The sequence below is a fragment of the Microtus pennsylvanicus genome, chromosome 10 (assembly GCF_037038515.1).
Source record: "Microtus pennsylvanicus isolate mMicPen1 chromosome 10, mMicPen1.hap1, whole genome shotgun sequence".
Lineage (NCBI taxonomy): Eukaryota > Metazoa > Chordata > Mammalia > Rodentia > Cricetidae > Microtus > Microtus pennsylvanicus.
In genome coordinates this window covers 74301204-74319268 of record NC_134588.1, presented here as the reverse complement: position 1 = coordinate 74319268, position 18065 = coordinate 74301204, and positions in this window count along the sequence as shown.

Here is an 18065-nt window from a genome sequence, read left to right as displayed (position 1 = left end):
CATTGTTTCATAACTTATTCCCATTCTTAGTCATACAGAATCTTAGGATTTTCTATTGTAAATCTTTACTCTATAGCAGGGATCAAATTACTGAATGTTCCCATTAACTTCTGAGCTGAGAATTTTTAAGTTTTAAATCACTGGGGGGTGGTTAAAAAATATTATTTTATGGTGCAAGGAAATTTTATAAAATTTGTATTTGAGGTCTGGTTATAATAAATACTTTTTCTTACCTATTGAGTACAGATGTCCCCAGCGCAGGAGTAAAGTTCAAGCATTGCTGTTGAGACCACAGGCCCCTCAAGCCTACTTGCTACTTTGTCCCACATGGAAAACATTTTCCAACACCTCTTCTACAGTGGGATCACCACATACCAACAGCAATGCAGTTATCTTGTAGGGGTGCGTGTGGTTGCCCTATCAGGGTCGAAATTGTGTGAGTTGAATGTGAATCCTGCTCAGCTTTTGATATGAGAGATAACTAGTCTAGAAAGGAAATAGTGTGCTCACCCTTTGAATTATTCCTTAGCTGAATTTCAGAAATGAAAATGCTGAGACGAAAGCAAGCACACTTAAAGGCTTTTGATTCATACTTTCAGGATGGATATGAAATCACTTAAGATATAATTTTGCATCCATTTTTTAAAATAGCTGTTACTATTATATTACTTTTAATGTGGATTTTTTTTGAGCAGTACTTGGTCTCCAATTGAGATAACAGTTTGATTTTCCATTTCCCTGGGGATATGATCAGTTATGAAGGAAATGTACCTACAGTAACTTTTAATTTATTGTTATTCATCTCAAGTGCAAAAATAAAATAATTTATCACAGAACTTTATTTCATAAAAGGCACTGTAACTGGCTTCTCATGAATCACCATTTTCTACTCAGATTCAGCTTACACAGCCTGAGAAGGGTAGAACTGCACTACTCTCTGTTTTTCCTGACTTCCTCTGAGATATACTCCTGGACCACATCAGGAGTATAACTTCCTGCCTTTCATCCACAGAAGAGTTCCTAAAACTCTGGGCATTGGTACTACTTATGTGGTTTACCAAGATTTTACCAAATAGCTGATTCTGAGAGGTTAAAAAAGATTTGGATAGATTAATCCCCATATCATAAAGGTGTCTCATCCCCAGACAGACTGAATCAGCAAAAGAATAAGACTCTGCAGTCCAACCTGGTGTGATTTCCTGTGGCGATGCTTTGCTGTTGCAAAAGGGCAGTCACAGTGGCGCCATTATCACTCAGTTTAGTGGCTCTGGATGTTTTTTTTTTTTTCATTGAGAAAAGGAAAAAAAAGTTTCCCCCTCCTCCCAGCCTCCCATTTCCCTCCCCCTCCTCCCACCCTTCTCCCCCTCCCCCCACTCCTCTCCCCCTCCCTCTCCAGTCCAACGAGCAGTCAGGGTTCCCTGCCCTGTGGAAAGTCCAAGGTCCTCCCCCCTCCGTCCATGTCTAGGAAGGTGAACATCCAAACTGGCTAGGCTCCCACAAAGCCAGAACATGAAGTAGGATCAAAACCCCCGTGCCATTGTCCTTGGCTTCTCATCATCCCTCATTGTACGCCATGTTCAGGATGTTAACAGCAAAATTTTATTAGAATTTCTGGCTCATGGTGGCTCCCTCTACAGTTCTTCAGGGTCATTGCAGACTTTTCTACATTCATAGGGTTTCTCAGAAGGAAGGTTTTTTTTAATTTATTTATTTATTAAAGATTTCTGCCTCCTCCCCGCCACCGCCTCCCATTTCCCTCCCCCTCCCCCGATCAAGTCCCCCTCCCTCATCAGCCCGAAGAGCAATCAGGGTTCCCTGACCTGTGGGAAGTCCAAGGACCACCCACCTCCATCATTAACTCCTAAACAAGCAAGGAACTCAGAAGGAAGCTTGTTTAGGGGTTAATGATACATTTGTTAATGTGTAATATTTATGCCAGAAGCTTTCATTCTGACAGCAGAAACTAGAGACAGCCATCTACATGCTGATGGCTTTGCTAACAGTAAAATACTTCCTCTGCTCCACCCAGCCCTGCTTCTGTCCACTCCCCAATATGTTCCATCCCAGTGTGCTTCAAATTCTCTGTAGTGTCCTTTAGGATATCTTCAGGCATCCTCTGTGTGGGTATTGTCTAAATTAATGCCCTCTTATAAGGCAAATAAGGAAGAGATGGGCACAAATGCTTGCTTAGGTATACATTATAATCTCAAAGGAAAGAGAACATGGTCTGAGACAGAGATCATGAAAGGAAGTCCATGCCAAATCCAAGGACAATCCAAAATTACAAACAAGTTTGTGAGGCAGGATTTACAGCTAGACAGACAGTGATGGGAATGGGAGGCAGTCCAAGGCAGAGATTTTTGTCTACAGGGAAGGTGCCTGCCACTTATGGGATTCTGGGAAACCCTGGCTGTTTTAACAACAAAGACTCAAAGATTCAACTACACCTACTATTTAGCCAACTCCAAGGATAATTCTATACATCTCAGTGAAGGATAAAACCTATCACTCTCCTTCTTTAGCTGGATGCTGTAACACAATGCTATAATCCAGGTCTAGTGTAATTCACAGGATTTTGTCCCTCAACGTCCTGGGGGCTGAAAATGTAAGATGACATGACATTACCAGCAGATCCGTCATTTGCCTCAGAGATGGCATCTTCCCATTATGTCCCAATGTGGTAAACATGAGAAGACAGCTACGTGGGGTCTCTTTTATAACAACACTTATCAACTCCAAGAGGACCCACCTCCTATCATCAGCACCTTCCAAGTTAAAATTTCTAAGTATGAATTTGGAAGAGACACCGATGTACCATCAACAGCAATCATCCAAAATCAAAATTCAAAAATTTGCAATATTTTTTAAAGATAATGTCTCTACCTTCTCTGGGCCCCCATGCAAATTCTGTGTTTTCTTATCTTTGTGTATTTAAAAAAGGTTAAAAAGATAAGTGCCACCTTTGAATATGCTACCAAGTGAAGTGTGTACATTAGACCCAATTAGTAGAGGTGATTAGCACGTTATTGTCCTGTGTAACAATGTGAAGCACAAGTGCCTCTCAGACTTGAGTTTCTTTTAGATCTAAATATAAAGACAAATTTTCCACATGCTTGCTGAAGGCCTGTGATGAGATATTGGCCTGTCTAACTTGTCTTAAAGTAACACAGGAAATGATAAAAGAAAAGAAACATTAAACAGGTCACTGTGTGTTTCAGACTTGCCTTGCTGGCTTCTGGGAGTTGAAGGACTCCCCACAATCCTGCAGGATTTGCCCTAGGTCAAACTCAGTCCTCACCATGATAGATGGTTGAGGTGATCTATGGGACTCCCCTCTTACTAAGTAGCTGCTCAGCGATGGAGAATCTCTGCTTATTGAGAGTATGGTCACGGATAGGTCTCCATTCTCAGTGAATACCCACACCTGTGCACATGTGGGCAGCACTAATGGGACTTAGTGGGTTATCCAAAAAGAGGTACAAGAATGTAGTTGGAGGGAGATATCAGAGGGTAACAGAGAGCATGGATAGGGGAATGGAGTAGATGTGAACATCTTTCCTTATGTACATGTACAAAATTCTCATGAATAAAGAAGTTATTTTTTAAAAAATTCAAAATAGGTAAAACTGTGATGTCTGTCAAAGCCACCATAAATGATCCATATTTTCTCTCTCCTTCTCCCCATTCCTCTCCTCTTCCCTCTCCCACAAAACAAATATAAAATATATAATCTTTGACAAATAATTTTTTATTGTGTAACATTTAGACTAAAGCGGCATCAGTGCCATGGGCTCCTCTGTAAACAAAGCAAAGCCAACCTTAATGACAAAGGTGAGACTTTGTCAGAAACTGCCAACTGATCATCTCATTAGAACATTGCCCACTCCCACCAATCATATTGTTTTTCCTCTCCTTGAGTCTCAAGTCTATCATCCAAAAATTTGCAGAGAGAATGAGAAGTCCTGGAGAGCTTGCAGCATGACTCATGAATTATCATGCATGTTGCATGCATATGTGAAATTTCACAATGGAAGCCATTAGTCTGTGTATTAATAAATTAATAAGAATTAATTCATACTAAAATAAATGCTATAATAAACTGGAAGAGGAACATATACAAACTGTAAATTTGTTTGTCCAAGTAAGTATACAGTATTGGGAAGGAAAAAATAAATTCCAGAGGTGACTTGAATTCCACAATTTGGAAAGAGAAGAACCATCACATCAAGAAAAGTTCACTGCTTAACATGCAGATAAGCCAAATGATGGTGTTGTTTTTAATATAGCTATATTATAATCTCAAAAACAAAAGAAATGGTTTTTAGAAGCAAATACAGTGGTATTAGATTCTAAGGCAATACTAAGATGCTAGTGTTTTGCTTAAGGAAGGGTTTTTGCTGAAATTCAACCAGCAAATATATAGAAGGCATTCTCATATCTGTCTCCCCATCAGATGGTAGAAAATGAACTGAAGGCTTGAGGTAGACAGTGGATCTGAAAGTATTGTGGGCTCTGATTAGGTGCAATCTAGTATCCTGATTTTCATGATAAGAATGCTGATTTTCTACTTTAGTCAACATAGCTGCTGGTCACAAACATAAGATTCTGTTATTAAAAGACATTTAGTTCCATCTAGTCCTTGATGTCATTTCCAGATCAAATTTAAAGTTAAATACTACAGTCCATGTTCTGAAAAACTGGACGTTATTTCTGCATATACATAGCACAAATTCTTGGCCCTGGGAGTCAGTCTAAGAACAGGGTTTGATTTTTAAAAAAATAAGGGAGACAATAAGATGTAAAATTGTTACATTTGTGACATTGTCTCTATCACAGATTAGTGTAGAGTTAATAGAAGAGAGAAATTGGCCCTGCTGTGTGTTTTGTCTCAAACTTAAACCCATTCATCTCATGAACTAAAACTTCTAGGGTAGAAAGACAGAAGGTCAGGCTATGTCTTAGTTAGGGTTTTTATTGCTATGGAAAGAAACCACAACAGCTCTTATAAAGTAAAACATTTAATTGGGGTTACAGTTTCAGAGGTTCAGTCCTTTATCATCATGGCAGGGAGTATGGCAGCATGCATACAAATGAGGTACTGCGGTAGCCACTGAGAGTCCTATACCTTGCAGCAACAGGAAGTTGACTGAGACATTGGCAGTATCCTACGCATAGGAAACCTCAAAGCTCGCTCCCACAGTGACACACTTCCTCCAACAAGGCCGTACCCACTCCAACAAAGACACACGTCTTAACAGTAACTTTCCCTATGAGATTATGGGGATCAGTTACATTCAACTACCACAGAGTATGCAGATAAGGATAAATGAGGGAAACTTTTGCAAAGAGTACATTCTGAAGATATATCCTCCTACACTGGGTAGAACTGGAAATAAACATCCTGACCAAATGAAACATTTAAAATCAGGGCATTTCTCTAATCTGAATTTCCAGAAACAAGGTAGGTATTCCCTAAACCAGATGAACAACTTATAAAAACCTCTCTATGACACCTTTCCCTTATTCCAAGAGTTATTTTTTCTAGTGTATGGTATGGGGCAATGATTTAAAAAAAAAAAGTCAATCTTTCTACATAAGAATGTCCAGCTCTCTCAACAAATCTTGGTGCAAAGTCTCTTTGATCTTTCAGGAACTACATAAATACCTTCTTCACCAAAAACTAAAATGCAACATTTCTATTTCTGATCTCATATTTCAGTTATATTGATCTATATATCTGAATTTCACTAACACACTGTTTCAATGAGTAACTTCATCTTTATTATGACTTTATAAAATTATATTTATATTCTATATCTTTTACATTTCCATACAAATCTTTACACATGCTTGTCAATCTTCCCACAGAATAATAATAAGAAGGACAAGAAGAAAGAGAAGAGATTAAAGAGAAAGGAGGAGGGAACGGAGAGAGGAAGAAAGTGATGAGAAGGAAGAACAAAAAAGGGCAGGAATGAGGAGAGGGAGGAAAGGAGGAAATATGGGAGGAGAAGGAAAATGGGAAGGAAGAAGAAAAGAAAGAAGAAAAGGGGAGGGAAAAGAGCAGGAGGAGAAAAGGGAAAAGAAAGGGGAAGAAAAGAAGGAGAAGAAGGATGAAGAAGAGAAGGAAAAAAGAAAGAGGTGGGAGAGAAGGGAAAGAGGGAGGAGGAGAATGTGGTTGTAGTGATGGTACCAATGTCTAGAATCTTGATAAAGTAGGAATTGAATGCATTGTTCAATTTGGGAATTTATGTATCTTTAGTTGTTCTCAGCCATATATTGAGCTTTGTGTACACATGTCCTCTACTTCTTTTGAAAAACATATTGCTACATATTTCAGTCATTTTGTGCTATGGTGAATGAAATTGAATTCTTAATTTTCAAAAAGTAGCAAAGCATCTCATGGTAGATCTTTCAGGTGAGATAGCAGAATGAGAAGATAAAGTTCTTGCTTCATCAATAGAAAGATATAGTTACTGAATGTGTCAAACTGTAAATAAATATTGTGAATTTAAATATATGTTAAATTCAGATAACTCTAAAGATATTTTGAATAGAGTACATAATTTCCAAATTACCATCAACAACAAAAAAGACAGGGACAAAGAAAATATAGGGCAAGAAAGAAGAAAGACCCCAAAAGAACAAAATTCAACTTCATATGAAAAAAAAACAAAAAAATGCAGGATAATCAAAACAATCATGTCCAACAAAGGAACTTCCAGAGGCATCACCATCTCAGACATTAAGCTGTATTCTAGAACTACAGTAGGGAAAACAGGTTGGTACGGCACAAAAACGAAGGGATGGAAGAATAGAATTGAATCAAAGACACTGATATTAATCCACACACTTATAAAGAAAAATCAAATTATTGTTTCTCAAAAGAAAAGTTATTCATGTAGTAAAGATTTAAAGAGGAATAAGGAAGACATGATTATATTTTCCTTCAAAGTATAGCTCTAATACAAACAAATCAAAACTTGATAGGTGAACAAGAGAGAAGAAAATTCAATTAGAAAAGTGACTAGATTTTCAATTGTCAAAGATTAACAAAATTATGATAAATTTGTTGCTTTTAAACAACATGAATGATGTCTTTAGAAAAATAAAGACAAGATTCTTCCTCTAAGATAGCACAAGGTCTAAGAGATTTTAAGGGCAAACTCCAAGTTACACACATATTAATCTTTGAATGTCACTCAGCTCTTCCTTCCAGAACATAGGAATACACCAGGGGGGAATAAAACACTCTTTAAGTCACCCTATGAGGACAGAGCAACTCAATGCACCTTGAATTAAAACTGGAACAGGACAAGGGAGACAAAGAGAATATGGGGGATGTTACAACTTGAAAAGTGTGACTGTTTAAATGAAATTCGAGAAAATGCAAGTTGGGAGTATATGAATATGATTCATTCCAAATGCGGAACTAAAGGAATGATTGTAAATATGTTCAAAGAATTTTTAAATCCTCGTTAACACAAACAGCTGAATGAAATAAAGAAACCAATACAAGATATAAATGAAGATTTCCATAAAGAGAAATCCAGAAGGAAAACCAACTGAGGGATGGCTCAGTGGGGAAGAAGTAAGAACCAAATTTGCTTCCAGTATCAGAAAACTCACAACCACTTCTAATTTCAACTTAATTGAACCCTCTTCCGGCCTCCATAGCTACCCAAATATGAATCACATACATGTACACAGAGACATTCACCCACACATGGTTAAAAACAAAAATAAATCTTTACCAATAACTCCTTAGTTAAGGACAGGACTTCATGTCCATCTGCCCCTACATTCTGAGATTTTTCTCTGGCTTGGTCTTCTGCATGCCTTTTGCAAGCTGATAGAATCATTGTATGTTCTTATATATAACTTCCCTGTTATGTCCAGAAAAACTGCTTGACTGTAGTCATCCCTCACTTCTGCCTCTTACAATCGTTCTGCCTCCTCTTCCAAAATGATCTCTAAGCCTAGAAAAGGGAACATTGTTTTTTTGTAATGGTGTGACCTCAGGTAAACTGACCACACTCCACTGATGGCCATTAGACTAAGTGATAAAAGAAAATGAAAGTGCTAAGTCTACTAATCTGGGATGATTATGATCAAAATACAATGTATGAACATCCAGTTTATGCACTGTATGTCAATAAAGAATTTTTTTAAGTACAGCAACCCAATATCAAGAAAAAACACTGATGTGGGATGTCCTTCTGTATTTGTGTTGCTTTTACTGGTTGATGAATAAAGCTGTTTGGGCCGATGACTTAGCAGGGTAATCCAAACAGAGATAAAGAGAGAGTAGGCAGAGTCAAAAAGACACCACATAGCTGCTGAAGGAAAAAGATACCATGTAATCACCCAAGGAGCAAGAGGTAGCAAACCATGAGCCTCTTGGTAAATATATAAAATAATAGAATCAATTTAAGATGTAAGAGCTAGCTATAAATATGCTTGCACCATTGGCCAAACAGTGTTATAATTAATATAGTATCTGTGTGTTTATTTGGGTATAAGAAGCTGGGAAATGAATGAGCAGTCTCCAACTATAAATGGTGCCTATCATCTGGGGCATAGATCCTCATAAGACCTAAAAAAAAAGCTTTTAAAAAATGGGCTTTTTAGACCCAAAAAACAGGAGTCAATTGGAGCTTCTCGGTAGCTGCATTTCATTTTTAGATTTGCTCTGTTTGTTAGCATTGAGCAGAGGCTTAGCTCCTTTAAGAGAAGGTTTCCAGACTCAGGATAAGCAGCAAAACCTGCATGGCTTCTTTAAGAGGCAGCTTCCCCCTTTGTGCTTGCAGCAGTAACTCTAGTTCTTTTGGAAGGTTTTGCACTTAAATGGGGTTTATGAGCAGAGTGCTAGAAGTTGCTTGGTGGCGACAAAGACCCACTGCATCCCTGGAAATGGGGCAGTGAGCACTGCTAACAGAGGTGGTGAACAAAGCAAACAGGCAGGGCCACAGGGTTGGTCTTAGACACACCCACTTAGCTTTTGAAAAAGTGCCCCTGGTCAGAAAATAATTAGAGATGCACAGTTTCCAACTATAAAACACTCATTTAAAGATCCTCCAAATGTTCCTATAAAGAGTAATAAAAACACTGATAGGTAGCTTAATGTAACATCAAAATTTAAGGGTGTTTGTTTGTTTGTTTTACATAGTCCCTGGGCTTTACAATTCAAGTAGATTCCAATGTCTCATCCTTGCTGAGGTCTTTTCAAGGATCACCAACTTTTGGCTGGGTTTGCAATGGCAAGAAATGGGTCCTCATTGACAGCACCACCTAGGCATCAGGATTCTCTCCTGGGCATCTATCTCATGAGCTTTGCTCTGATGAGTTCTAGAGTTTATTATGCAGATGAAATGGGATCATGAAAATGACTTGGAGAGATGAAAGTCTAAAAACAGAAGAGAAAGTTCCTTGTCATTTTCCCCCAAAAAGCTTTAGCAAGCAGCTCCCCCAGGGAAGGCAGATTTCTTCCTATAAAATGGAAAGGACAAACCCCCACCTAGTATTTTTACCCTAATTCCAATGGTGTTTTGCCATAATTAAACTTTGGAGTTGATAAACCAGTATATTACTTGAATATTTCTGTCAATCCTTCAAAGGGAAAAACATGAAGCTACATTTTAGCAGATGACTGAATGTTTTCCAAAAAACATATCTCATGGATACAGGAGAGGAAGTAATTTGAAATACAAAACTCTATCTTTCTAAAAAGCTATATACTAATGCAAAGAAACAGAACTTTAGAAGTTAAAAAAAGAAATCTTGGTCACACTGTGAGCTTACTTAGTATTTCTTTTCAAGGAAAAAAAAAAACTTTTCTCCTGGAAATGGGTTTTAGATTGCAAGGCCTTAAGTACAGAAACTAAGTCTAAAACAAAGGGGGAAAATACCAAGAGAACCAGACTTGAGCAGTTGTAATTACTTTACAAAGGGGACTTAAAATGAAAGTTGGTGGTCTCACCTTCAGGCTCACTGGTCACATCTTGAAGGATCTAGCCATCTATACTGCTCTGTAAGTTCCTAACACAAGAGGGAGCCAAACTCTCCAATTGTGAATGGAACATTAAAAAACTATTACTAAGTGTAATATTAAGTTGGGGGCTTCACCCCAGCCCTCAAACACCCCTATATCCAAGAAGTCTGGGATGACTGGAAGCCCTTGGCCTGGTTCCATGACTATACTTGGTGGCATGTTCGCTCATTACTCTATGTTGCCTTTATGCTGGGAGATTTGGGCCCAGGGACCACATTGGAACCCGAACCAGTTTCCACATCTCTTTGGGCTAAGCAGTTCTGATTCCGAAAAAGCTAGACCTACTATGATAAGTCTGGCAGGGTGAGATGAGTTACTACAGAGCTGTAGCACTGAGTTGGGCAGTAAATTCTACAGGACCAGAGAAGGGAATGTAGCTGGTATTCTTGTATTTACCAAATACACAGAACTCCCTTTGCCAGCAGCTGTCAGTCTCAAGTAAAACACGTATAGGACAATTTATACCTACTACACAGTTTTACCATACCCTGTCCCTTGAAGCTTGCCCTAGCTAGAATCATCACCATCCGATGGCAAGAGTTCATCACACATTTTCATTTGTGCCTATTAGTTAGCAACTTGGATTTTGACTATTAAGCATATCTAATGAGTCAGTCACAAAACAATTTAGGTCCTATTAGACTCCAGCCTATTAAAGAAATAATCCAGAAAATGGTGCCTCTGTTTGCACATCATTTAGATTCTGAAGTTTAAGGTAATTTGTAAAACGAAAAGTGAGTATCTGTGGTTTGATGTTCTTACAACAACCATGATGCCCGTCTCTTTGGGCTAGCCAGTTCTGATTTTGAAGCAGCTAGACCCTACTGTACCATGCTTCCTTCAAGGATGAGGAGTTACTACGGGGCTGAAGTATGGACTTGAGAGGCAAATTCCACAAGTCCAGAGATGGGAATGCCAACAGCCCTCCTAAAACACCACTAACCTCCATGGGAAGAACAAACTGGCCTGTATCAATCATTATCTGTCCTTTAAAAATATTTAGTTTTTCTAGCTATGAGCTTTATAAAACTCTTCTTTCTAAAAATAGACTACACATTGCAATACCCAAAACTATTACTGCCCAGACCACACAGCTGAGAATTCTCAATCCCTGGAATGTAGGAAAGGCGTCTGTATGTTTAATCAGAGTGGAGCTAATCAACCTTCCTTTGCTTTAGTCCGGCACATCCCAAACCCTTGATCAGTGAGCTCGGTATACTTAACATCTTTTTTTTTAATTACTGTTTATTATTTATATATTTAAAAATACTTCTTAAAATAAAAAATAATTTAAAAAATAGATGCATATTATGAATATGGATGTTTTGCTTACATAGCTTTTTAACTAAAACTTAAAGAATTAATGTAATAGAACAAGATTTGAGGCCAGGATATCTGACTTTGAATTCCAGGGTAGTTACTGACAAGCTAATCTTGATAACTGTCTTCAACACTTAGAATCAGTCTGTTTTGCCTCCCCAAAGCATAACAACCACAACTAAGAAAAGGTTTATGTGTGCTTTTATTTGGGGAAGAGTGACATTTAGGCATTTAAAACTTTAGGGAAATATCTGTTGACTTGCTTTGGCATATATAAGGAGTGGTCTAATACTCCAATCAAGAACTGTTAAGCACCATTTTCAGGTACTAGACTTGGTAGAGGTATCCCTCCTACAAAAGGCAGGTCACAAGAGCACAAGATGGGTGAGTAGGATTCGAAGAAAGATGAGCAGTGACCTCCATAATGCATATGGTAGCCCATTGTTTTTGTAATAATGGCTCTTTTAGTTAGGAAAAGTGTGGTCGTCTGGCATTACTAATAAGGAGTGGGTCCCAGAATGCTGTACCCAGTCCACTGTCTGGGAGGTCATCCAGGGAAGAGTGCAGTGTGTCCAGTTGCCCTTTGAACAGCCATCCATTGAGACATCGCTGGTCTGAATGGTTGTCAGGACCAAATGAACTGTGCCTGTGTCTACCAGCAATTTAACAGACTTTTCCCCTACCTTTAATGCAACCGTAGGCTCCTGGGGGCACAGTGGAATGGAGCCCTGGCCTCATAAGCTGTCGCCCAGATGAAGGATGGAGCACACTTCTTCCCTCTTCTGATTTGTGCATCCGGTTTTCTAACGTCCTTTTTGTTTGTAATAAGCATGTTAGTGCTTTCTTGTCCTCTTCTTTTTCCTTGTAGTTCTGGCCATTCCTCTAGGATCCATTTTAACAGTGTCCCCAGTCACTTCCACCACAGTCCTGGTCAGTCTTTTATTCTGCTTTCCTTTCATGGAGTCAGAGTTGTTATCAGCATTTTCAGCAATCCCCAATAATTGGGACTTATTCATACCCTCACACCCTCCTAACTGCTGAAGTTTCTCATATCTGGAGCAGACTGCATAATTAAAGGAATATTGGGTGTCATTGGTTTTCTTGTGTATCTGGGTCTATGAGAGCAAACATCCAGTAAGTCTCAGAAAGGTACTACAGGAACACAGCACTTAGATAGATTAGGAGGCATTTTAGCAGCTGCCTTCAATCCTCCTATGAGGGCCTGATGAAGGGGGGTCCTAGCAAGAGGGCTCAGGTCTTAAGCCACCAGAGTAGATCTTGCACAAGAGAAAGTCATTGGCCAATATATGGAACTTGGTTGGGATGGCCAAAGTCTCCTGTGCTTACCACATTCCGGAAGGCCAAAAGAATTGGCAGAGAGAGAGAGAGAGAGAGAGAGAGAGAGAGACCAAGAGAGAGACCAAGAGAGACAAAAAGTAAAAACAACCAAGTGTAACCATCAAACAGACTTAAACCAGAGGATCGGGTGACTTCTCACACAGATCCTGGACACTGGAATTAGGGCCACATCAAGTCTTTTTTAACTGTCCTATTTAGAAGGTGCCATAAACAGACTCACCTCTAGAGGGGAAAAATCCAAGCAATTTTCTATAATTTCCATTTAGGTTGGAAATAGGAGGAGCCTCTGGAGTGGCAGAAGCAGAAGTGAGAGAGATTCCTGGGGTCCTAGAATGTCTTAAGGTACAAAACCCTTAGGAGATGTTCCGTTTCCATACTGTAACTCTAAGATGCCCTTGGTACCCTGGCATTTGTCTCTGGGAATCTCACTGAAGACTGTAAAAATGTTATGAGCTAAGTATATCAGAGAAAACCGCATGGATGCTCTTAAACCCAAAGATAAATTCTCTATTTCTAGTCAGTGGTTGCACAGAGAATTTGTCCAAATCATAAAGCCCAAGCTCTTTGTTTCTTATGCACAGAAAAACACATCCTGGTTGTCCCACTTCATTTAACAATAAGCAGAACTACAGAAGCCAAAAGGCAAGGTTAGTGCATTTCTGTACATTTAAAGTATAGGGTAAAAATTCTCTGAAACTACTGACTTAGCCTTTGTTCTGGTTTTGACAGGGAGCCTTGGTCTTCTCTTCTATTCTAGCAGGAGTTACACCTTCCTGGTTTTCAAGTCTGAATGGGGCTTCTAACATGGTATCAGTTATGCTGCGCTTAGTCTGGGGCCCCTTACAACTTTAACTTACAAACCTTAAATAAGGGTTTAATTTATAATACCCATATAAATATTCAATCAAATATACCTGAATATTGGTATGAAGGTATTCCAATGATTAGGATAGTTTTCACACTCCATAGACATTGAATAGGGCGGATCACAGTCTACAAGGTGAGTTGGTCTCATCCAATCATCTGCGGGTCTTTAAATAAAACTCAAGTCTTCAGAGGAAGAAGGATTCCTATAAGACTACCTTGAGACAGGAAATTCAGTAGTGGCTTCTTCCTAAGTCTCCAATCTGCAAGCAATGGCCTTTTCTCCAGAATTAAATTGGCTGAGCCAAACCCACACTCATATCTGAGCAGTCATAACATTCTATGATCCCATGATTGGGTTCAAAATCCTCTTTTCAAGATCCCTTGAGGTTCTTCTTCTCAGTACAGTACCAAAAACATCCCTTTCTAATTCTGTAATTCTTCTCAGCCCAGGTCAAAGTCCTCTTTTATAGACTCCACTCCATCCCCAGGGGACACTCCAGCCCAAATTTCTATGAAGTCCAGATTCATGTAGCCCAGTGCTCCTCAGAAAGCTCTATCTGTATATACTCAGCTACCATGATCTTGGCGAGTCAGGGAAGAATATCTTGTCCTTGGGAACAAAAGAAACAGCATTCACAAGAGGCTGCTCAAAGTTTCTTTTCAGCCTTTACTAAAAGTTTGCTTCTTAATTCAACAACATCATCTGAAGGTGAGCAAAGTCCTTCTCTAACTTGAACCCTGCCCCCTGAAAACTTGGCCATTCCTGTGACTTCAGGTCGCAGAGAACCCCATCAAAACAAAGGGAAAATTGAGAATGGGCAACAAATCCAGTCTTCTTCAGTACCTCCACCAGGCCATGTTGATCTTTGAAAAATGTTTCAAATACATCTCAGTGACTGTACTACCAGTCTCTCTCACATCTCAACTCTGCTTAGGGAGACAAGAGAAGGATTTTGCATCTATTCATTCCCAAGCCATCTTTATTTTTGTCGTTGGCATCTTATAAGTTGGTCAGGCTCCACTAGACATTATCTTATCTAACTTATCATGCAGAATACCACGCCCACTCTGACAAATGGGCAACATCGTTTGATACTTGCCTGTGTCCTGGTAGTCATCCAGTGGAACTCATGACAAAGCTCAAATATTTCTAAAGGTTCTCTCCTTCCTCTGACTTTCTCTGAGCCAGCAATTGTTCCAAATCCTCTCATCCCAATTTCCTCTAGGAGTTTACATTGTGCTTAATTCAGATACAAGTTTTAAATCTGGAGCATCAATGTCTGGAGACACACTAGTTACGAAGCACCTCTACTAAATGGAAAGCAAGAGGGTGTGAGTTTTGAAGCATTTCATTCAGCAGCAATCTAATAGCCCACTGTCCCTCCCTTGGTGTTCTGCCTTCTGATATGATCCATCAGCTTAAAGGTGGTATAACTGCTGCTTCCACCTACTTGCTGCCTTGTGCCCTTCTTTTCCAAAGCCTCTACATTTTTAAGGAACAAAGGCTGAGCATGATAGTGAGTACATAAAGATATGTGATTATCTCTTCTGGGCAGATGAGGAAACCTGATTTGAAAAGGCAATAGCAATGATGAATACCTGCTGAGTCTCAGACGGGAAGTTCAAGACTGGTCAAGGACACTGTTATGCAGATCAAGTCTTTATTTTCATGCTTTGGGATTACTTAGTCTCTTAGGTAGCTGCTGAAGGTGACCAAGACTGATAGCAGTTTTCAGTTCCCATCTATCTGTAGCTAGGAGGAAAAAAATGGAAGAAAATAATTTTTATCCAACTACAGATTTTGAGTTCTTTTTTCTCCAAGGTTATATCCTAGGCACATTATGAAATTTAATCCATGTATTTGAAACAACAGCTTTGCACTTAGGTTTGGAATCCGAACTCCATAACATTCTACTTTGTTGGTTTGCAATGCGCTGTTTCTTTGAGTACAATGCAAACTCAGAACGGCTAATGTCCTGAGGTTAGTCACTAGTTTTTCAATTTAATGATGACTACATTAGCTGATTTTCTAATGAATATGACAAAACCACTGTCGACAGCAACATCAGAAAGGAAGGGTTCATCTTGGTTCAAGGATCCATTCCATCATGGTGGGGAAGACACGGCATCAGGCTGGTCATGTTGCACCCACATTCAGGGTTTAGAGGAGAGAAATGAAGGCTGGTGCTTAACTCATTTTCTTTTTTTTTTATTCAAACTGGGATTCACGTATCACTTCCTTCCCCACAAAGCTCAGGAATCATTGCAAAGAAGGGACAGAATGATTTTAAGAGGCAAAGGCAGCGAGTGCCTAGAGTAAACCAGTACTTACTGGACCTAACAGGGCCACTGTACACCTCAATATGTAAGATATGCATACTACCAAATGAGATCTACAAATTCAGTGGAATACACACCAAAATTCCAATAACATTGTTCACAGGACCTATACAAAGATAAAAATCTAACATTCTTATGGAAGTATAAAATACCCAAGACTAAGGAATTCTGAGAACAAAGTACAGTATTCTAGGAATTGCTATAAGTAACTTTAAATTATACTTCAGAGACACTGTACCAAACAAGTTTTACAAAAACAGACATGCAGACAAATACAGTAGACTAAAACAGAGGACCTGAAATAAACCCAAGCAACTACAGCCATATTATTTTTAGTAATTGTGTGTGCCAAAAACATATACTGGAAAAAAAGCAACTTCTTTTTCAGGTGGTTCTGGATATACAGAAGGTTGTGTTATCTGTGTATGTTTGTGCGTATAATTAGATGCTTATCTCTCACTATGCACAACAATCAATTCAAAAGTTAATTGGTCCTTAATGTCAGATCTGAATGTTTAAAAGCACTAGAAGGAAGCATACAGGAAACCTCCATGATGTAGCCACGGGCAGATTTCTGAATGCGTTCTGCAGCTCAGGAAACAGTAAACTAAATTGGCAAATAAAATTATATAAAACTAGACATCCTGTCCAGCAAAGTAGTAATACAGTGGGGAAAAAAAATCTTTGCCAGCCAGTTACCTGGCAGAGCATTAATATTCAGAACATATAAGAAACTCAAAATATTAGACATTAAAACAACAAATAACCTAAATTACAAATGGGCAGCACAGTTTCAGTTAAATTGCGCAAATAGCCAATATTAAATACCAATGTTTAACATCCTTTGCAAATCAAAACCACATTGAGTTTCCATCCCACCTGCCAGAATGACAATGACTATTATAAAAATAATAATGAAAGATTCAGTCAAAGGTTTTCCATAGCACTATGGAGCTGAAAGATCTCCCAGCCACACTAAAAGTAATCACCATCTACTTTATAAACAATTTTCATTCATACAATTGTGTCAGGAGGCCTGTGGCCAGAGAAAAATGACACATTGCTCATAATGGTTAGGAAAAGATGAGAAGTGGTTCTTTTCATAAATTGACCGACTGATCCTAAAATTTATATGAACTTAAATGAGTCCAAAGAATCTTGAGAAAGGACAAAGTTGAAGCATTTAGACTTCTCGGCTTCAGAACTTGCTGCAGTTCTACACTAATCAAGTTTGCCTGTTGCTGGTGTAAAGGTGGACACAAAGGTCAACAGTATAAGACAGAAGAACAGAAGATAAGGGAAGGGCATGGAAAAGAATGGGGAGAAGAAGAATGGAGGAAGGGGGGAACAGAGGAGGGAGGAACATAGTAAGATTGGCAATAAACCCCATGTTTTATAGCAAATGACTTTATATGGGAGCAGGGACATGACAATTCTACATGGAAGTAGTGAATAACTCTTTAAACAGTGCTGAGCCCTTGACTACTCACATGCAAACAACTGAAATGAGCCCATACCTCATACCAATTAACTCAAGACAAATTATATCCCAACCATTGTATCTGAAACTATAAAACTTTTAGAAGAAAACAGAGAATCTTTGCAATCTTGCATTAGGCAGTCGTTCCTCAGAAACTATACAAAAAACTAAAGAAATAAATAAAGCAAGTAAGAAAAGAAAAATTAGACTAAGACTGCCAAAGTTAAAACATGAATAATAAGAGATCTCCCAACACCCTGTTAACTGCCAAAGAATGAGAGAAGGAGGCCATGCTAAAAATGTAGACTCTAGCCCCAACCTTAGACAGATGGAGAACTTCCCAGGTGATGCTCATACTGACGGACCCTCAGTCTAGACATTTCAACAAGCACAGCAGCCAGAATGAACAAGAAATGCACAAATACTTTCTTAGGATAGATGACGGGGCTTTTTCTATATTTAAAGAAAAATTATTTTAATACACTTATTAAAACCAAATATTTACTGGCACCATGATGCATATGGCGTCATGAAGTGAATCTATAGATCAAAAGCCATTCTACATAGTATCTTAAAATTTAAAAAACCCTGAACAACTGTTTGCAATGTTTATGGAAAAAGATAATGTCTTTGGGTTTTTTTAAAATA